General features: G+C 46.4%; 1 protein-coding gene and 1 pseudogene across 1 annotated transcript in view; one reads left to right on the top strand and one right to left on the bottom strand.

Moving 5' to 3' along the window:
- IL1RAPL2 (interleukin 1 receptor accessory protein like 2) overlaps window positions 1-22,380 on the top strand; it is a 516,704-nt gene that overhangs the window by 337,701 nt on the left and 156,623 nt on the right. The window lies entirely within an intron of this gene.
- LOC136663291 (5S ribosomal RNA) lies at window positions 15,795-15,915 on the bottom strand (annotated as a pseudogene).

Here is a 22,380-nt window from a genome sequence, read left to right as displayed (position 1 = left end):
CATGAGAAGTGTCACTGGGGTTTGCACCACACGCATGATGGAGCTCCAGGTGGCATACATGAGGTTCTGAGATGCTTTTCCATGAGAAGTGTCACTGGGGTTTGCACCACACGCATGATGGAGCTCCAGGTGGCATACATGAGGTTCTGAGATGCTTTTCCATGAGAAGTGTCACTGGGGTTTGCACCACACGCATGATGGATCTCCTCCCATACCAGACAATACAGCAGTGTTATTCAAACTGTGCGGCGTGGCTCTTTAGAGAGGCACCAGGAACTCAAAGGGGAGGTGCAGGATGTCCTCTTGCAGCGATACAGTCACACCCCTGGGCAGAATACAAGCCCGTCTTCTGCCTATTGTCTGCGCTTTTTTTTAAAGCAGAAGAAATGGGAGTTGCTCAGCTGCGAGAGTGGCTGCTGCCGCCCTGCCCTCTTCTCCCTCCACTCCAAGGCTGCCGCCTTCTGTGTTCACTGCATGTTGTTTCCAAAGCTCTTAGACTTCAACCCCCAACTGGCAAGTACCGAGCATGCTCGGCTTGCAGTCCTTAACCCTCGCTGATCCTTGTCTGGTTGGTTCCTAGTTCCCAGCCTGGGATCGCTTCTCATCAAAGTGAAATCTCTCTTTTCAACCCCCTCCCATTTCCACTCCCCTGTTTCGATCTCCAAACCTTCCCGCTTTCCACCCCTCCCCAAATAAAATGCTTCCTATTTTACCAATCACCAGGGGTCTTAGTTGTTTCCATGCAGTTGGCAAAGGGGGAGGGGAGAGAGAAGCACACACTTTACTTGGCCAGGAGCAGGAAAAGGGTAGTGTTTTTAAAGTGATTTATTAATCTTGTTGTTTGAAAGGCTGTATTTTTAAAATGATTAATCTTGCTATTTGAAGGGTATACTTATCAGCCATTGATGAAGTGAATGCCAGCCCAATCCTATCTACACTTTCCTGGGAGTAAGCCCCATTGACTCTAATGGGATTTACTTCTGAGTAGACATGCATAGGCTTGAGCTGTGCATCTCCTAGTATAGGAGACAAATCAGCTTCCTAACCTAACCCTTATCAGCTCTGATATATTTTCATGGTCTGTTTTTGTTTTCCCCACCAGCTGCTGGAAAAATTTAATTTCATCAAATTAATAAAGGGTTTAATCCTATCCAAGGAGAATGGGAGAAATGACTAGTTGGATTGGGGTCCACAGGGGTGTGTGTGTGTGTGTGTGTGTGTAATGTTGGTCAGACTGGTTGTTCACAAAGTTCATTTGATTAAACAATTCTATTGGTATGCTTACAAAGTTTAAAAAAAAAAAAAAAAAGAGTCTTCCTGGACCAGACAAAACCTACCTACTCCAGCATCCTGTCTCCAACAGTGATCAGCAGCTGATCATTTATAAAGCATGTATATTGCTGTGTATTAATAATATATTTTTAAGATCTGCATTTAATTAATGATATGATTAATATAATTAATATTAATATAGTTAATATGTATTTAATATTTTATATTATATTATAATAAATATTATATTATATTTAATATATTTAATATAGTTAATATTTGTGGCCACTTCCTGTTTAATGATGTCACTTCCAGCTCTGAGGAACACGATGGGGAGTCATGGCCAACAGCCACGAGGGTCAAGGGAGCCACTGGCCGGAAACGTTTGAGGACCACTGCCATACAGAATACATTACAGTATCATATGCGCAGCCTAAATGCAGTGGCATCACTAGGGTTAGTGTCGCCCCCTTTAACTTTATTTAGGGCGCAATCCTAACCGGCACTTAGGCCGGCAAAAGTGCCCCGGGAGGGTCGCAAACGTGCCGTAAAGCATGTTTGCACCTCCGTGGGAGGAAGCTGCATCGACACATCTAGATGCGCCGACGCACAGAGGCTAGCAGAAGCCTCCGCGGCGGCTTCCACACAGCCGCTTGTGTCAGCGCACCCACTCCGACACAAAATATCAAGATTTTAACATTTTTGGCCAGCAGTGGTGTCCCCCCAGCGCAGGTCACCTGGTGCAGTCCTCACCCCGTACAATGTCACTGTCTTCCATGCAAGCACAGACCCAGATCCAGATCCAGACCTATGCCACTTAGCTGTAGCAAGGTGACTGGATTGTGTACCTTCAGACATCATTCCGGGCATCATCCGTTCTGGATGGAAGACAGTCCCTTGCAGCTTCAAGTCACAGTGACCATGTGGCATATGTAAGTAACTTCCCTGCCTCTCACTGCGCCTCACCCAGCAGCTCCCTCCAACTGAGATGCTTCAGCAGAGATGCAGCCACCTTCCTGCTGCTCAGGAAGACCACCTCTGGGTCTTAAAACCTGCCAATTTAAAATGCCATGCAATTTTATAGGAACTTGAACATCCAAGTTTATGGGTATCCGTGGGGAGTCCCAGAACCAAACCCCTCAGAATACTGAGGGCCAACTGTACCTCCTACCTCCCGAACTGGATACTTGAACTTAAAACTCAGCAATCAGTTCAGATTGCCACTCGGGGAGAGGCCATAGTTAAGAAGAAGAGCATATATTTCTTATGCTCATGGTCATTTTTTCGCAGCATCTCCAAACAGATGGAGGAAGGGCCTGATACCCTGGAAAGCCTCTGTCAGTCACAGGAGATAATACTAATCACCTATATCAGGGGTGCCCAAACCCCGGCCCGGGGGCCACTTGCGGCCCTCAAGGCCTCTCAATGCGGCCCTCAGGGAGCCCCCAGTCTCCAATGAGCCTCTGGCCCTCTGGAGATTTGTTGAAGCCCACACTGGCCCAACGCAACTTCTCTCAGCGTAAGGGCGACTGTTTGACCTCTTGCGTGAGCTGTGGGATGAGAGCTCCCTCCACTGCTTGCTCTTTCACATCTGTGATGCAGCAGCGGCAGCAAAGGAAAGGCCAGCCTTGCTTTGTGCAAGGCCTTTTATAGGCATTGAGCTATTGCAAGACCTTCATATGTTCATTTAAGTTCATCTTTAATATATTCATTTATGTAAACTTATGTAAATTTATTCATATTTTAAATGTAAATTAATTCTTTTTTTTCCCCGGCCCCCGACACAGTGTCAGAGAGATGATTTGGCCCTCCTGCCAAAAACTTTGGACACCCCTGACCTATATGAACTAGTGTTCTGGCTCAATATAAGGCAGCTTCCTATGACTTATTTCTGGAATTTTTTGTTTTAAATTTTAAGTTTACCTGAGCAAATAAGGAGTGCCCCATTTCATCCATGCACCTTCAGTTAATCTGCCGTCAAGTTCCCCTTACTGCGGGTAGAGAATGCATCTCAGAATGTTTTGTGTGAGGCACCAGCTCTCTTTATGTCTGTTGTTTCATGACTGAGAAGAGAAGGAAAGGATACAAAACCATTTTTGAGATGTGACAGGAAGAGCAGAAAGGAAACATGGACTGCAATCTAGCCAGCTTGCCTTCATTTTGATGTCTCGAGTGACATACTGTCAAATATTACACAGACTAGCAAGTGTGGATAAATTTTTCTGCATTAGAAAGGAAGATGGGAAGCTTCTGGGAAGCTTTCCAGATCTGGGGTTGTTGTTATCCCATTTAGAAAGACAAAAAAACTGATGGAACTCCAGGGCAAGGGGGACATTGACTGCAATCCTATACACAGTTACCTGAGAGTAAGTCCCACTGAATTCAGTGAATTTGAGTACACATGTATAGGATTGTGCTGTACAAATGTGTTCTCCTAGCACAGGGGTCTCCAAACTTTTTGGCCAGAGGGCCGCATCAAACATCTGGCGTCTGTTGAGGGCGGGGAAAAAATTTAGATACAAAATTTAAATAAATAAATTAGAATGGAACTTAGATGAGTGAATAAATGAATGAATGGGCCCATTCATTTCACCTCTCCAACCCTCAGAACAGCCTCCAGACGCAACCAGAGCACAGCTCCAGTCGTGTTCAGTTGAGTGAGCCAGAGACTTTCAGGGGACAAGAGGCTTGCCGCAGGTTGCATCCAGCCCTCGGGCCGGGGTTTGGAGACCCCTGTCCTAGCAGATGGTAACTCCCCACAACACCAAAACTGCAGATGCAACCACATTTGAAACACTGTGTACAGTTCTAGTCACCACATCTCAGAAAGACTGATTTGGAGCTGAACACAGTGCAGCAGAAGGCAGCAAAACAAGAGGGCTGGCGCACCTTTCTGATAAGATATTTGGGACTTTTAAAAGCAGGGTAGTGCCTTCATTGGAATCAGTCCAAAGATGGTATGGTATCTAACAGCATCATGGTGCATTGGATTGTGGATTTTTCTTCTAAAGGACCAGTGTGGCCACCTGGGATTTGGGGGACTTTTAAGTTTAGAAAAAGGAGGGCTAAGGGGACAGGATAGAGATTTATAAAATTATGCATCATGATGATGATGATGATAATAATAATAATAATACAGGTATTTATATACCGCCTTTCATGGTCTTCAGATTTCTCCTCAGACTTTATTTCAAGGCGGTTTACACAGGCAGGCTATACTAAATCCCTATAGGGATTTTTACAATTGACGAAGGTTCTGTCTTTCAAGAACTACAACATTTCAGATGGATCCTTTTATGATCTGGTATCACATTCTGGCCTCCAGTTTCCTCCCACGCAAGCTGACAATCCTTCATATCTCACTTGAAGGGCGGCCAAAGGGCAGATGGAAAAACTCAGCTCGGCTTGTCGGCTGCTTCAAGGCCTTGCCATTCACGGTGCCAGTGGCCTCGAACTGGGGAACTTCAGCTGTTATCTTCAGGCAAACGGAGGCTCTACCCTCTAGACCAGACCTCCTGCCCACATCCCACATCCTGCATGATGTGGTGAAAGAGAACAAAAATTATTTTTTCCCTTCTCTCACAACACTAGAACCAATGGTAATCTAGTGAAACTGATCAGAGGGAGATTTAGAATGGGCCAAAGGAGGTGGTACTTCACATCTCCAAACTACAGGCTTCCGCATTTGATTGGTGACTTTGGGAAAGAAGGTGATGGTCCTTGGTGTCTGGCCATCCAGTAAAATAAGAATTTGGGGAGGGAACAGAGCTCACTGGCAGAGCTGGACCTTAATAACAAGGTAAGAGGACTTGTCCACAATTCCAGTACTGGTGTGCAGCAGGGTCTAATCTGAATGAAGTGGGGAGCACAGACTGATGGTTGTCCCACACTGCCTTTCTATGTGCCCTATGCAAATGATAGGGCAGGAGGTCTGGTCTAGAGGGTAGAGCCTCCGTCTGCCTGAGGATAACATCCACAAGGTCGCCAGTTCGAGGCCACCGGCACCGTGCGACCTTGAAGCAGCTGACAAGCTGAAGCCGAGCTATTCCATCTGCTCTGAGCGTGGGAGGATGGAGGCCAGAATGTGAAGCCAGAACGGAAAGAAACATCTGAATGTTGTGGTTCTTGAAAGATAGAACCTTCTTTCAATTGTAAAAATCCCTACGGGGATTTAATCAGCCTGCCTATGTAAACCGCCTTGAATAAAGTCTTGAATAAAGACCAAGAAAGGCGGTACATAAATACCTATTATTAATAATGATGATGATGATGATGATGATGATGATGATTATAGTGCCGTTTTGGGGGCAGCAGGCTGTTTGCCAGTGACAGGCTACTCGGCAAATGTCGGACCTCACTCAGGACTAATGCCAGTTGGGATGAGGATATATAAATTCACCAGCACCGTGTTTTAGAACAGAGCCTCAAAACCACTGTACCGTCTTCCCTTTTCCTTGTCAGTTCTCATTTCCTTCTATTGTTTCATTCATTTTTATACTGTGAAGCTGCAGGCAGGGAATTGGCTTTTTTAAAAACTTGCTGAACAGCACCTAGTGATTTTAGGTACTTTATGAATAAAGGAAGAGATGGAAGAGGACCGCCTGACTATAAAATCTCTCGCTCGTTCTTTCTCCCACCCCTTCCCAGATTCCTGGCACAGACCATGGCCAAACTTTTGATGGGATCAGGAAACAACAAGGGCAGCTTAGGACCTCAAGCGCATCGTGAATGGTGCAAGGGTTGAGAGCTCAGCTCTTCTCATTGCTAAGAGAGATGACCCTGCACCGCTGGAGGTATCCTGGGAGATGAAAAGCATCTTTAAAGTGTACAGACCAGTGTGCAGACAGGGAATGCAATCTGGGTTATAAATAATGACTTCAGTGCCTGTCCAGGCAAAGACAATTGTATTTCATGCTTCAGAACTCAGGCTGGTTGCCTCTGAGACATCAGGGGAGAAACAACATCTTCCTCCCATTTCTCCTTGCTGAGCCAGGTACAGATATGTTATGTTAGAAGCAGTTTTATGCCTCCTTGTGCAGTTTCCAGACTGGCCAGTTCTGCACCAAGGAGGGAGTGCTGTGCTTAAATAGTCAGTGAACCTGCACTTGGCAAATTTGGCATTACTTAACAAACACTTGGCCTCTCTGCTCCATCCATGCCTTTACTAAATGAGGCTTTTAAAATCTAACCACTGGGAGCAGAGTAATTCTGCCTCCTTCATTCAAAGTTGAAGTCAACAGAAATCTCCCTGCCAAGTACATTTATCCCAGCGCTGTAGGCCTTGTGGCAGTGTAGCTCTGGTTGAAGACAGAAGACTTCAGTCCTGAGATGTAGCACAGTCTGCTCAAAACAAACCTCAGACAGCCAGCAAAAGGGGAGGGGAGAGCATCTTTTGATACTCAGGATATTGTGAAGGATTCGTATATCATTTCAAAAAGAAAAGGTGGTGCGATCTGTATAAAGAAGCAGCAAAGAATATCATTATGGTTAAAAGCAACTATGAGGTTTTAACAGAGGTTAAAATCAACTATGGGCACAATCCTAACCAACTTTCCAGCAATGACGTAACTGTGCCAATGTGGCGTGCACTGCATCCTCCAGTGGGGAGGCAGTCAAGGGGGCCTCCTCAAGGTAAGGGCATGTTTGTTACCTTACCTTGGGCTGCATTGAGGCCGGGTCAGTGCTGGAAGGTTGGTTAGGATTACACCCTATTATGTATTATTCGAACAAATGAATGAGAGCCCAGTTCTGAGTTCAACGTGCTGGCTCACTACTGGTGCTTACTGTCGCACTGTAAGGCACGTTTGCGAGTCCTAATGCCGGGTGAGCACCTGTGCTAGCCCAGCACTGGCTGGCACTGGGCTAGTGCTGAGCAGGCACCCAGCCTCCACCGCTCGGTGGTCGCATGGACCGCCAAACCGGGGCAGGGGGGAGGCAGGGAGGAGGCTTTCTGGGGATGGTGGGTGGAGGCAGGCGGAGGGTGGGGAGAGGGCAGGGAGGAGGTGTGACTGGTAGGTGGGAGGCAGGCAGAGGGCAGGGGGAGGCATGCCAGGGGGAGGGAGCAGGGAGGGAGGGAGGCGGGACCAGTGGAACAATGCTCAACCGCATCCAGAGCCTTTGCGTCAGGCTCAGCGCCTGACTCAAAGGCTCTTACCCCATTGTGGGGCTATACCTAGGGGAAGGGGTCAAAATTCCCCTTCTCCCGAGGCGCTGCCTGAGGCTGCCGTGGGTATGCAGGATGCAGTGGCAGCCATTTTTGGTGCCGCCGCAGCCATGCACCATGGGAGCTCAGGATTAGGCCTTTATTGATGACCTGGATCAGGGATGCCCAAACCCTGACCCTGGGGCCACTTGCGGCCCTCAAGGACTCCCAATGCGGCCCTCAGAGACACGCCAGTCTCCAATGAACCTCTGGCCCTCCGGTAACTTGCTGGAGCCCGCACTGGCTCAATGCAACTGCTCTCAGCATGAGGGTGACTATTTGACCTCTCACATTGGCTGTGGGATGAGGGCTCCCTCCACTGCTTGCTCTTTCATGTCTATGATGCTGTAGCAGCAGCAAAGAAAAAGCCAGCCTTGCTTTATGCAAGGCCTTTTATAGGTCCTGAGCTATTGCAGGACCTTCATTCATTCATATAAGTTCCACCTTTAGTATATTAATTTATGTGAACTTATGTAAATTTATTCAAATTTGAAATGTAAATTAATTCTTTCCCCCCCCCCCCAGCCCCTGACACAGTGTCAGAGAGAAGATGTGGCCCTCCTGCCAAAAACTTTGGACACTCCTGACCTGGATTGATAATTGGCCAAGCATTGATGACCTGCCTCTTAGTCAAAGACAGCTAACAGCATCTATAAAAACAATAGCTGTCTTTTGTAGCAAGAAGCTTCTTTAAGGTTGTTGATGCCGGATTTTGCAGTCCTATTCACTGATACTCGAGCAATATGTAACCCGCATTGCTTGTGGATCTACCAATATTGTTGTACATGTTCTTACTACTGTAAAGCCTCCCTCCAAAAAGGGTGGTGGTGATTGGAGAGGGGCTGCCTTTTGGCTTAACACCATAATCCGGACTAACATTTTTTTTTTTCCCAAATGCGAATTGAATCAGGAGCTTGCTTTCCTAAATGTCAGATGCAGCTCATAAAAAACCAAGATTTGTTTTCAGAAAACTGAAACTGGAGGTGTAATAATGGGGAGAGAGAAAGGCTTTCGGTTTTGAATCAGGCGTATCGCAGACCTTGAAAACCTTGAGTAGTTACTCCCATTGACAAATAGAGACATTTGATGCGATGACAGGTGATATACTGCGCAGTATTTCTTTTTCTATTGCTGTTTAAATTGTATATTTAGTGAATTAGTTTTGATTGATGATAGCTTTGGAGGTACTCACCAGGCAAAAAAAAGATGGCATATTTTAACTATATTAATGGTTTGAGACTTAAACCCAGCACCATATATTTTTGTAATCCTTCAGGAGGCAAAGCCACAATTTATACAAATGGATTCTGTCTATCTTTAGCCCAAGCAAGTCTGACAAAGAGATGTCAGTGGGAGTAATGTCGCTCATCATTCATAGGCACAGCAGCTTGAGGCCATGCTGCTTTGATACAGAATGGCTTTGGAGTTTCTCAACTCCTCACACATGCACACAAATATCAGCCATTGTTCCTAACAATCATCTAATTATATTTTGAAGCACAAGCCAAAAAAGCAACAAAAAACACACACACCCGTCCTTCTGTTTGAGGGGTGTAAAATAACATAACCGGAGATGTCAGTTTGCCAACAGCAGGGGCTATGCTAATTAGAGACAGAATTGCAGGGCAAGACTTTAGCCTGGAAAGACTCTGAGCCCCCCAGTCTAAACTCTGGGACATTTTAAGCAGAGACGTGACAGTCCTGTCAAAGAGAGAGAGAGAGCGCGCGTGGCACTTATCCGTATGGTGTGTTAGTTCCATTCCCTTTATGGTTCTTTGGTAATGAGGTGTGAAAACTCTGAGAGAAGTGCTGAGGAAGAAGCTTTGGCTCAGCTTGTTGTCAGATTCCCACTTTGCTGAAAGGATGCCGTAAAAACCCTTCTGGTTTGCACCACTCTGGGTGCACTCAGCCCCAAGGCCCAGTGATGTTTCAGAGACATTGAAGGACAGAGATCCGTTGGTGAGACCAACACATGCATCTGAGAGCAGACAAACTGCTATGGACAAGGACAGTGTCGGAGCTGAGACTGCGGGGAAGTCAGCTCAGACTTGAGTTGGCATCCTTCAGTCTCGGAAGACTATGGTGTCACGCTCTGAATGGTGGTTCTGGAACAGAGTGTCCTCTCCAGTGCGCGAAGCCTGGGTAAAGTAGGTATGGAGGATAGGCTGTTACCCATGCAGCAAATCCCCCCTCTCCACGTCGCTGAAATGGTCCAACGGAAAGGCAGAGGCCAATATGGTTGGTTCCAGCGGCGTCGCAGGAGTTGCCAGAACGTGACTGTGTTCAGCCATGAACTGCCTCAGGGACTCCGGCTCCGGATTTTGCCTCGAGGTTGACTCCTGAAGCCTTTTCCATAACTGGATGTAGCCACAAGGCAGTGGAGGTTTGGGATCAGAGTTTTCCTTCTCTCAGATGAGCTGCCTTCCCAGGTTGACGAGTCCCATCTACCCGGTGGCTGTTTAGTCGCCTTTTACGACAAGTACAGCCAAACTGAGGGCCTATTCTTATCCCCAGCCCCCAGGGGAACAGCTCAGACTATAGACCTGGGAGCCAGGAGAAAGCAACCTCACTCTGAAGGCTCTGCTAACAGACTGAGAGATGCCGTAAGTAACTCTGATGCATCACACATCGGGGATCGTTCTCTTCCCGGCCCCAGCGATGGGGAGGGAAGAGAAAAGAAAACAGACAAGCACAAGAGACCCGAAGGCTCGGGAGTTACCTTCTATGCAAAGGCCGCATCCGGAGGTATTTCCTACGCGAGGGTCACATCTGGAGGGGCGACCATGGGTGCCGGACGTGGGAACGCCTCAAACAGAGGGGCCAACTGGGTCCCTGAGATGGAATTGTTTGAGGATGATACTTTTTTGGAAAGTTTTTACGAATCCATGCCCAAGGAAAAAGACCCACGGCAGCGTTTTGTAGTCCGAATGCAATATAAAGGGAAGGAGGTGGAGCAGAAACTGTCTGGGGACAGTAGAAGTAGATTTCTTGGAAGGATATTTGAATTTCCCAAAAGAAGAAATCCTGGCAATTATCACCCCACCAGGAATGAAGGAGATAGACCTTTGTTTCATCTCTGAAAGGGACTATCAGCACTTCTGGGAGCTCTGTAGAGCCACTTCGAAGTGGGACGCAAGCTTTCTGCAAGAGTACAATGTCATCCCACTCTTCAGAGGAGAAACAAAGGTCTTCTTTAGAACCACTGTTATCCCGGTGGAGGATCTCAGCTGCTGGCTAGAACAGAGGTGCAGAGTGTTAATGTCACCAGAAAAGAAAAGACACAACTGAGGGGGTGTTTAGGGCGATTATTTCGCTGGAGAGGGATCCGTATACGGGCCAAATCAGGCACCTCCCAAAAATATTTCTTCATGGGAGCAGACAGAGGCACCACCAGGTATAGCGGCCAGCCCCCGGCATGCTTTCAATGCGGGGCCTTTGACAGCATTAGGAAAAATTGCTTATCGCAGCTGCGCTCTAAATGTGGGGTCATGGGACATAGGACCAGCATGTGTCGTAAAGAGGTGACCTGCAGTCTATGCCTCGAGTCTGGACATGCTTACAGATACTGCCTGGAATTCAAGTTCAACAAACGATACCCAGAGGTTTTCCGAAGGGACATGGAGAGAGCAGCGGCAGTGAGGATCAAGGATGACCTGATGCAACAGGGATGTGAGGAGGAGGAGGAAGACAGAGAGCCCTCGGGAAGGGAAGAAAGGAGGGAGTCTGCAGCCGAGGGCTTGGGAGGAGCGGGTGAAAGAGAGTCGGATGCCCAGAGACGAGAGTGGTTGGAAACTGCAACTAGGAAGAAAAGAGGCGGTATGAGATCTAGAACGCAGCACCAAGAAACCCCATCCCAGGCTCCCGTGGGGACCAACAGGTTCCAGGTACTCCAGACGCAAGAGGAGGAAGAGACAGAGGCTATGGGAGGGAGAAGAGGGTTGACACGAAGGATCCGAGGAACGGAGGAACAAACGCACAGGGGAACAAAAGAAGACCAGGAAAAGGCAAAATGAGAAAGACCATTGCCAATCCCCCAGGGAGGCGGGGACCCGGGAGGAAGACCCTAAGCCTCAAAGACCAAGAAATCAGGAAAGAAAGAAGGTGAGAAAGGACTCCCCACCTCCGGAGGACACAAAACCGAAGATTCTCGCGGACCTGTGGAAGGAGCGGGAAAGTAAATATAAGCATCTGGTTGAAACCAATAATTTCCTAAAGGTGTGGCAGGAGAAACTGAGAAAGAAACACTCCACCAAAAATATCTTTGAGATCAAGAGGCTGGAAGCGGAAATAACGATCACCAACGTGCAGCTGGCGCAGCTGGAAGAGGAGACCACAAGGCTGGAGGAGGAGATAGAGAAGGGAACGGTGTCCAAAAGATAGGTAACCCAGAGGGAATCACAGGGAGGAGAAGCGGCACCAGGAAAGGAAACCAATGCGACAGTGCAGAAAGAGAAGAGCCCCCCGCCCCATCCTCCTGATCCGCAGACAAAGGGGGCAGACCGAACTGAACTTTCCAGACCAGAAAGCAGAAGGCCCCGCTTCAGCTGAACATAGGCCTACGCCTCAGGACCTGAACCCTGAGGAGGTAGAATTAATGGAGGTTCAAAGATCCGACCCGTCTGACGCACACCACATGGTGCGACAGATGGAAACGGCACAGAGATAAGCAAACTGGACACATCAGACGTCGCCAAAGCCATAACCGTCAAGTATTTGATTTGAGTAGGATTTTTAGTAGTAATTTTTCATTGGAATTCTGTTATTTTATTATATTTTATATCAATGACTCAGTTAAAATTAAAAATATTAACATGGAACGTGAGGGGTCTGAGACAACAAAGAGGAGAGAGGAAATTCTTGACTGTGAATCATCTGAACCACGACCTCGTGATCCTGCAGGAGCTAAATTTTAAGGGTGAAGAGGACAGGAGCAATGCTCAGACGTTCTGGATGTGGGGTCCACCCATTTGGTCCTATAAGACCGAGGGGATGGGAGGAGTGGCTATTCTAGCACGAAACCGAGATGACCTGCAAATTCAGAGGTCAATGGAAGTGGTCCCAGGCCACCTGGTCATCCTTGATTTTAACATCATTGGGATACAGAGGGACGGGGATCAGAAGCACTATAGACTTGGTGCAATCTACACCCCGATCCAGGCCGGACCTAGGAAAGAACTGTGGGCCAAAGATTACGCAATCACCAACAGGTCCCTCATAGTCACTGGAGACTTCAATAACAGGTCGAGAATAGAAGATAGGCGTAATCTGAGAGATATGATGACGGGACGCCTGGCTAAAGATTGTCCTCTGACCCCGGAAGAAAGGAACCTAAACGCCTTTTTGCTTAATTTAGATTTAGAAGATAAAGCGCTTTTAATTGATAATGGGTTAGATTTTTTTCCCTTTAAGTTGCAAGAAGGTTTATATGAGTAATTTTCCGCAGATGGCAGGTGGATGTTTTACTTACTATCACCTGATGGTGGCCAGCAGAATAGACAGGGTGTGGGTGGAGAAGAACTGGACGCTGCAATCTTGCAGGATAGGACTGACCCCTTGGTCAGATCACAGGTACCTTTCCATAGAGTTGTACGGCGATCGCCTGACCCTTTGTGGCGAACCAGGGTGGAGACTGCACCCCTCTATGCTGCGTGAGCAGGAATATAAAGAATTAATAGAGAAGTGTATTATCACTTGGAGAGAATTAACTGAGGTCAGAAGGAACGACCCGATCAGATGGTGGAAGGAGCTAAAGAGTGAAATTAAGCAGAAGTGCATCACGATGTCATCGCACATGTACAGGAAAGAACTGGCCCAGTACCACAGAGGCCTTTTTGGCTTTCTGAAGGCCCATCAAAGGATCCACAAAGGACTGGCAAGGAATAAGAAGAAATTAGAGAGGGATGGGAAGATTATCCAAGAATATCACCAGAGGAGCAGAGAGGCCAGAATACAAAAGCAGAAATACAGATCAAAGGGGCCAGTTGTGGAGCAGGAAGACTGGGAGAAGAAATGAAGGGGGGGAAGGACGATCAGGAACTTTGAAGGGCTTCTAAAGTCAGGAGGAGAGGAGAGAAAATACTCAACCGATGAGATGTTGAGCGTCATGAATGCTCATGACCTTTGCTACCTTTAAATATCAGAAGCTAGAATATGCAACAACCAGATCAAATACCCCCCAAAATATGTAGTCTAGTTTTTCCTTTCTCACAATAACCAACCCAATGCCTCTGGGAGTCCAAAAGCAGGATATTAAATCAACAGACTGAGACATGGGTTTGTCATTGAGGGAAACAGAAAGCCAGACTAGATATCCTTTGATATCTGATCGGACAGGGCTTTTTCCAGTTTTGATTATACAGGGTCGGATCCAGTGTTTGTGTTTGGGGGGGGGGGGAGGACAGCGAACAGGCCTCCCCAGGTCACCTCCTTGGAGCTCCCAGAGAGGCAACCTCCCTCCTCAGCAGCCCAGCTCCTCATGAGCCTGGCCGCTGGGTCGGGGAGCCCTGCCCCTTCTGGCCACATGGCCCGCCAGAGGTCTTTCGAGGTACAGGAAGTGTACATTTATCTTCACGTGTATTCCAGCATTTACAAAGGTTTTTTTCTTGATTATCTCACAATTATAGGCACATCTATGCCACAGAGTTTGACAGCAATCAGAATGCTGGGAAATGGTAGTTCTCTCAGGGATTGTGATTGTCTTTCTCATCATGCATCCCAAAAGAACTTCTTGAAGACTGTCTACATCCCCCCCCCAAAAGGGATCACATCAGGACCACCCACATTATGAGCCAAACATACAGTCTGTTATTCATTCCAGAAGGCATCAGCTTAGCTTGCCACTCATACAGGAGCTGACATGATCTCAGACTGGACATCCATGCATGCTTGACAGAGGTCAGAAGTCAGGTAAGGATGCCCAGGTGACCATGTCCTAGCCAATGGGGTCGAAGAGTTACATCATCCGTCAGATTTAACCCCTGCTAATTGGGTAAGAGGCACTTTTTCAAGTGAGTGCTCCTTTTTTTTAGCAGGGGGAGAATAACTGGCCCACCTCACCCCAGCACTGTCTGTTCTAGTGGCTGTCTGCTGTTATTCATTTGCATCTTTTTAGATTGTGAGCCCTTTTGGGACAGGGAGCCATTTAGTTATTTGATTTTTCTCTGTAAACCGCTTTGTGAACTTTTAGTTGAAAAGCAGTATATAAATACTGTTGTTAATAATAATAATAATAATAATAATAATAATAATAATAATAATAATAATAATAATAAAGCTTCTTGGCAGGGTTCAGCCTCACCCCATCACAGAGGTCTTAGGAATTTCGAGCAGATAATTCTCATCTCTCCATCCATCTATAGATCCAAGAATTCTTTGGGGGCAGCCATGACAATTAAACAAGCAAAGAATCAACAAAAGTGCAGATGTATGTAGTGCAGATATAACAAAATTTCATTCACATTCTGAGATGCTCCAAAGCTTTTGTACCCCCTAAACCTTGACATTTCAAGTGAGTTTGTTGAATCCTAGCAAGGAGGGATTCTTAGACAGGAGCTGTAAGCTTGCTTTGATATATAGGACATAATAATTTTTTTTCTTTTTGTAGTGAAAATCAAATTCCTGCTGGAAAAGAAAAGCCTTTCTCTTGTTTAGGAGAGCAAAGTTGTCTGATGCCTATTGAGATTCAGATTAGAGAGAAGCCCCTGCAACACATCACACAGCCTATCCTGAAGAAACTAACAAAGCCTGCAAGCCATTTCGTTTGAACAGAGAGTGGGAGCTGGATGCTCTTTGATTAAAATAACTTGGAGACCGCAAGGGATGCAGCAGAGTGCAGGGGAACTGCTCTTGAAAGTACGTGGAGATCTCAACAGATCTACAGCCCAGCCTCAAGGTGATAGCGAAGTAGTAGTATTTGGTACTCTACTCAGTACTGCCATGTTTCTTAAGGAGCAGGACAGAAAGAGGGGCAGGCAGTTTCTGATGGTGGCAAGTGCTCTGGTAAGGGAGATGTGTTTAATTGCTAGGGAAGGCAAGAGCATTTAGGGAGGAGCAGGAGGTAGCTAGGGGAGGAGACACACTCCCACTCCTTAGAGTCCTGCAGGTGGTTGCTGAGGAAAGAAGGGCCAGGGCCAGCTTTACGCCCATTGGACCATTTGCTCCCAATTGGGTCCCATGCCTAAAGGACCCATGCACTTAGGGTTGGCAACCTTCAGTCTCAAAAGACTATGGTATAAGCCTACAGCACCCGGTATTCCCAGGCGGTCTCCCATCCAAGTACTAACCAGGCCTGACCCTGCTTAGCTTCCGAGATCATGGCATAAGCATACAGCACCTGGTATTCCCAGGCGGTCTCCCATCCAAGTACTAACCAGGCCTGACCCTGCTTAGCTTCCGAGATCAGACGAGATCGGGCTTGTGCAGGGTAACAGTTAACAATAAAATATTTTTACTAAATCATTTCACAGTCACTAAAACAAGTAGTTTGTAATTATTTACTTTCCAAAAGTAATCTACACATTTTGTTTGCTAACGGGTAGGCTTGCATGTATGCAAATTTTATATTAAAATGAGCTTAGATCAGTGGCTCCCAAACATTTTAGCTCCAGGATCCACTTTTTAAAATGACACTCTGTCGGGACCCACCTAGGTTTACAAGACGTTTTTGAAAAAAAAGTTTCATTTTACCAGCCACTCAAACCTCTCTTTTTATCCTTTTTATTATGGGGGGACGGACTGCCTTCTGGAGCGTTTGTTGAGCTCCACATTAAGATTGGGACTGTTCTGTTGGACTTCACCTGGCCTACAATAACAGCTGAGGCATGTCCACCTACTTGCGAGTAAATGCACACATGCAGATCAGTTTCACTTCCATAGGGCTCAATACTTTTTCCTAGTCAGGTCTCAGCTTGTCAGTTTCAGTGTCAGGATCCACCAACAATCAGGTCACAACCTGCTGGTGGATCCCAACCCACAGTTTGGGAAACACTTGCTTAGATCCACTTGGTCCATTAACTTCCATAAATTTTTAAAACACACATTTTGATTGCTTTCCTTTCTACCATGCAGATAGTAAAGCCTATAATAAATGTTATTTATATCTCTAAAATTTTACAGACCGTGGCCAGGAACCTGGGGCCCAGCAAAAATTGTTTTAATTGGGCCCCGCAGCTCCTAAGGCCAGCCCTGGCAGGAGCATTAGGAAGGAGCAGATTGTTGTTAGGGGAGGGCAGAAGTTCCCATTTCCTAAGGCAATAGCAGTATGAAGTCATTTTCATGAATGACAGAAAAGGCACAGTTGACTTCCCACTTTTTCTCATGTATGAACATAATGAAATGTAGGAGTTCGCTCAGAAGAGTAACTTCCAGTAGCCCATGTAGGTAATAAATTTGCATTTGGAGCCAATGGAAAAGAAATCTAATTTAAGCCTCACATTTTTAAACAGTCCAGGGTTGATCCAGTAGCCCACTGCAAAATCTCTACCCTCCCACCCCTTTGCATGCAATGCTCCTTGTCTGAAAACCTCCTATACATGAAAAGCTTCACCCACAAGAGGGCTTGCTTAAATGAGTGACAGCATCAGACCCACAGTGTGGTGGGGAATATCTTAATTGGGCCAGGAATAAGAACTGAATGTTGCCCTCAGCCTATGAATCATATTCTAGGTTGACCTTGGCTTGATGAGGGTGGTGGGGCTGAAGCCGATCGAACCATTTTCCTCTTCTACAGCCTGTTCATGTGTGCATTCTTGCAGTCTTATTAGAAGAGTAAGAGACAAATGCAGTCACCAACCCATTCCCTTGATCACTATTACCTGTCTACAGTTTTTTATGCAGCAATAAGTCACTCCGCTACCCCCTGGAATTCTTGGGTTTAGCCCAGTGCTTCCCAAACATTTTAGCACCAGGACCCACTTTTTAAAATCACAATCTGTTGTGACCCACATAGCTTTACTAGATCAAAAAAAGTGATAGAGAAACAAATATTTTATCTCGTATTAATAATTAAAGTATTTATAAATAATAATTGTTGGGGTTCCCCTCCTCCCACAGTCCCAACTTACCCAGGGAGAGGACTTCTGGGTCAGAGGATCAGGGAGGAAGCCAGTGGAGCATGGGGCCACATCCCCATACGCTGCCTGGGTACTCCTGTGGGTGGCAAAGCGCAGCAGAGGAACACTGCGTGCCGAACCCCCCACTTCCCCCTCTGCCTTGGAGGAGGGATGGGGGAGCTGGGACGCAGGCCATTCGGCTGCTGGGTAGCCGCCCCTCCCGTGCCTCGGGAGAGAAGGGGAGCACTCCCTCGCCCAGCCAGCCGGGGCCTGCCTTGCCGGGCAGGGCACCTGGCTGTGACATTGGGAGCCTACAGCTGGACCTCCTGACGTCATCTGCAGAGCTACAGGACCCAGGTGGGCAGGACCCCCCCCCCCAAAAGGCAGAGACCAGAGCAGAGGCAGCTGCCTTCCCAGCCATCTCAGGAGCAACCCTGGCAGCTCCAGGTGAGAGGAGGTGGGAGGGAAACAGAGAGAGGAAGGGGAGGAGTGCTGGTAATCCCAGGGGAGGGCAGTCCCAGAGACAGGCCCTTTTTGTACCATCCCTGTGAGGGAAGGGGAGGGGCCAAAGGGGAGGGGTCTGCCCTACATAAACCTGGACGCCAGGGATGACAAGGCAGTTGGGAATCAGAAGAGCAGGCAGGAGGATCTGCTGACAGCAACCCCTGCTCCTGACTCTGGCAAATGCTGCCAACCCGAAGAGGGGGAGCCGGGTGATACAGCCCTCCTTGCTAGAGACCTTACATATGCTAGAGACCTTACATATTACTTTGTGTGTGTGTGTGTGTTTGCTATGCTCTCCCTAGAAATGGAGCTCAAAGATTGCCCCCCCCCCTAAAACCTTTACAGCCATTCCAGGGTACCCAGAAGGCTGAACTGGAGAGCAAGATGTGCAGTGAAGGACTTCCAGGCCAGACAAAAGGCTGAAACTTGGTTCACACTTGATCTACAGCATGCCAATTACTAGAGAAAATAGGAAAATGTGTCATTTTAATTTTAGTGCTATGAAGATGACCTTATAACACCTTGTAGCATTCTAGCCATGAGAGTGGTTTCTCCTTCTAGATTGTCTGCTGGTGCAATTTTATTCTGCAAATTGGGCAACTGCAAATTGCTTGCAAAAAAACTTTTTTTTTTAATATTTCAGAAACTTTTTGCAACCTACCAAAAATCAGCTTGTGACCCACTGGCGGGTTCCGGCGCAGTTTGGAAAACACTGGTTTAGCCAATTCCAGCTTGATTTCCTCATGTAACTTATAGAAAGACATGCATTTCCATTTCTGCTAATATCGCACCATCCATACCTAACACAGGGTTAATTTGTTAACACTATTGGAGGTGTTTATTTGTTTGGTTGTGAAGAAAAGGGATTTTCTTGCTTTGCTTGAGGGTGTTTTTTTTTTTTCTTTTTCAAAAGAAGTTCATCTAGTTTGAAGGGTACAAAGAATTACTTGGAAGACTTAAACCCTGATGAGAAGCCTGTTAAATTGCCTTTGGGAGTGTTTAATCTTCCATTCTGTGGGATTTGGAGTTCTGGGTTTCCTGCTGGTTTGGCTGGGGCTGAGCAGAGCTCAAGTCCAGATGCACCAGGGAGATGATATAGCTTATCAAGCAGCTGAGTCTCAAATTTGTGTTTCTGCTCTGACAAAACACACCTGTAGAGTAGGCATGACTAATGCTGGCCTTCACTGATTCAAATCAAGAATACTATTTGCATTTTTAATCCGAATGTGCCTCTAGGACACACAGAACTTTTTGAGTAATTGGAAATCTGGAGAAAGGAAAGGTTGTGTTCAGAATAACCAAAGGCTTGTTCACAGTCACCTTGTTGACATGACATACCCATGGATACGAAGGAAGAATATGGAATGGCCCAATTTTCACCAGGATGTGATGATCTGAGATCACTCACTCACACTCACACATATATACCCACTACACATTGTTGAATGCTCTTTGCCTACTCTTTGCAGACTCTTCTCTGTCCCTGCTGTAATCTGCCCTGCACAAACATTTATTGTATACTGTATTGGCAACCTTCAGTCTCGAAAGACCATGGTATCGCGCTCTGAAAGGTAGTTCTGGCGCAGCATCTAGTGTGGCTGAAAAGGCCAATCCGGGAGTGACAATCCCTTCCACACCCGGAGCAAGTGCAGTCTGTCCCTGTTCTGTCTCCCTGGCTATGGGCCTTCCTTCTTTGCCTCTTTGCCTCAGACTGTTGGCCAAGTGTCTCTTCAAACTGGGAAAGGCCATGCTGCACAGCCTGCCTCCAAGCAAGCCGCTCAGAGGCCAGGGTTTCCCACTTGTTGAGGTCCATTCCTAAGGCCTTCAGATCCCTCTTGCAGATGTCCTTGTATTGCAGCTGTGGTCTACCTGTAGGGCACACAGTTCTTCATACATTGCACGAGTTCTCCATAGAGGAGATCCTTTGGGATCCGGCTATCATCCATTCTCACAACATGACCAAGCCAACGCAGGTGTCTCTGTTTCAGCAGTGCATACATGCTAGGGATTCCAGCATGTTCCAGGACTGTGTTGTTAGGAACTTTGTCCTGCCAGGTGATGCCGAGAATGCGTTGGAGGCAGCGCATGTGGAAAGCGTTCAGTTTCCTCTCCTGTTGTGAGCGGAGAGTCCATGACTCGTTGCAGTACGGAAGTGTACTCAGGATGCAAGCTCTGTAGACCTGGATCTTGGTATGTTCCGTCAGCTTCTTGTTGGACCAGACTCTCTTTGTGAGTCTGGAAAACGTGGTAGCTGCTTTACCGATGCGTTTGTTTAGCTCAGTATCGAGAGAAAGAGTTCACAGACATTGGAAGCAGGAAATTGTCAGCAAAGATAGGTTGTGTGTGTGTGTGTGTGTGTGTGTTGAAAAACAACACACTGCATGGGCATGTCATGTCCATTTACATACATGTGTGCTAGAGTCAAGGTGCAACTTCTATAGCAGGGGTGTCAAACTTGCTTCACACAGCAGGCCAAATAGCATTCACAATAACTTCTGTGGCCCATAAGTGATATCATTCAGTAGGAAGTGTTGTCATTGTGGGTCATGATCAGAAATAAGCACTGTTTCTCACCTAGGAACTCATTAGCTACAAATGACAGAAGAGAAAATACGCAGATCTGGATCATTTTTTCAAGATAAGGGAAAGCCCAATTATCATGCGGGCTGCTTTTTCAGCATTGACCCCTTCGCACAGGTCAGCAGCTGAGAGCCACTGATGGTGGTGCTGGGAAAGGGCCGGATAAGGAACTTCCAAGGGCTGCATCTGGCCCATGGGCCTTATGTTTGACACCTCTGTTCTAGAGGGTTGGGAAGTGGTTGCAACATGAATGAATGGTTTAAGTAGCTCTTTAATGAATGGTTCAAGTAGCTTCCTCAAGAGGAAGCCTACACCATGGCTTCCTCAAGAGGAAGCTGCTTGAACCATTCACTAATGAGGCTATACTATATCTCCAAAACTAGACGTGATAGGGCAAAACGGATGCCATTTTTTGAATCAGCACCCCAAATTCATATCAAACCACCATAAAGTTTGGGGAAAACTTTTCTGACCCTCAATTTTGTAGGCCTGTGTAATCCAATCACAAGTTAATGTTCAAATGTGTTCGATGTCCCAGGTGAATGGAAAATATTCCTTTGGTTACGCACACCCCAAACCAAGATCACTAACAATTTTGGTTGCTGGGATCACCTTAATGGTGCAAGAAGTGTCAGAGTAGTCTGATTGGTAATGGAATATTAATTGGCTGCAGGCTGTGGGTTTTTTGGGATTCTGGCTTGTCAGTGTGACAAGAATGATAGCTTTCATTTGCATGCAAAGTCTTCTGCTGTCCCTTCAGGATGGATGATAGACCCTTGCTTCATCTGTCTCCACTTTGTTATTTTTTTTCCCAGATGTGGGGGGGGGGGAGAATTAAGAAAACTGAAAGATTAAAAAAAAAAAAGTCATAAAGTGCGATTTGCAGATCACCTTGAAATGAAGGGTAACTTCAAAACACTTAACTCAAAGTGCAAAGGAAAGTATTTGGAGCCCAGATGAAATGGCTTGTCTGCTATGTAGAACATCTTTTTAGTTCATTAGCTAAAGTGAAATTTTGATCCTGATATTAATGAACCATTTGTATGGTGAAAAAGTAGAATCTGCTCTGCAGATTCTATTAAAACATACAGATACATGCAAATACACACACACACAGGTAGATGTGTCTGAAATTTTACACCCCACTTTTGCACTTTTGAGTGGTGCATTTTGCATTTTATGCACTTCTGAGTGGGATGTACTGGGAGATGGTTGTGGTCTGGTCTACACATGCTGCAGAATGAGGTGGGAGATTTTTGAGATGGGGAAAACAAATTTCACCACTTCAGCTTACAGTGATGGAAGCACTTATTTAAATGTTCCTTTAGGTGAAAAACTCCTTGCAAATAGAAAACCAGCACCACAAGGAATGAACCAAGCTAGAACTTTTCTCCCTGATAGGCTAGCTTTTAACTTGCAAGTAATTTTTTTTTAATTGGGTGGGAATTCAAATTTAGTGTCTGCTTGCAGTTTAAAATGGTGCACAGTTCCCTCTACTACCTTAATACCGTCTCATTCTGCTGCATGCATAGAGCAGGCTTTATTCCTATGTTCAGTGCAGCTGGCTCGCAGGAATATTACAGCAGTGGTCTGCAGCCTTGACCTCTTCTAAAGTAACCATTTTATGGTGTCCTGTTGAACAAGAGCACAACTGAAGTCACAGAAGCTATTCTGTGGAATCCATCCATAGCAAGCCCCTTTTCACTCCCATTGTTTCAATGGGAGAGATTCTCACGCCTGTGAAAATCAACATGGCTTTATCATTATCTGTTA

Source organism: Tiliqua scincoides, chromosome 12 (genome assembly GCF_035046505.1).
Source record: "Tiliqua scincoides isolate rTilSci1 chromosome 12, rTilSci1.hap2, whole genome shotgun sequence".
Lineage (NCBI taxonomy): Eukaryota > Metazoa > Chordata > Lepidosauria > Squamata > Scincidae > Tiliqua > Tiliqua scincoides.
The sequence above is the reverse complement of the archived record's forward strand: the minus strand, read 5'-3'. Positions and strand labels throughout refer to the sequence as shown.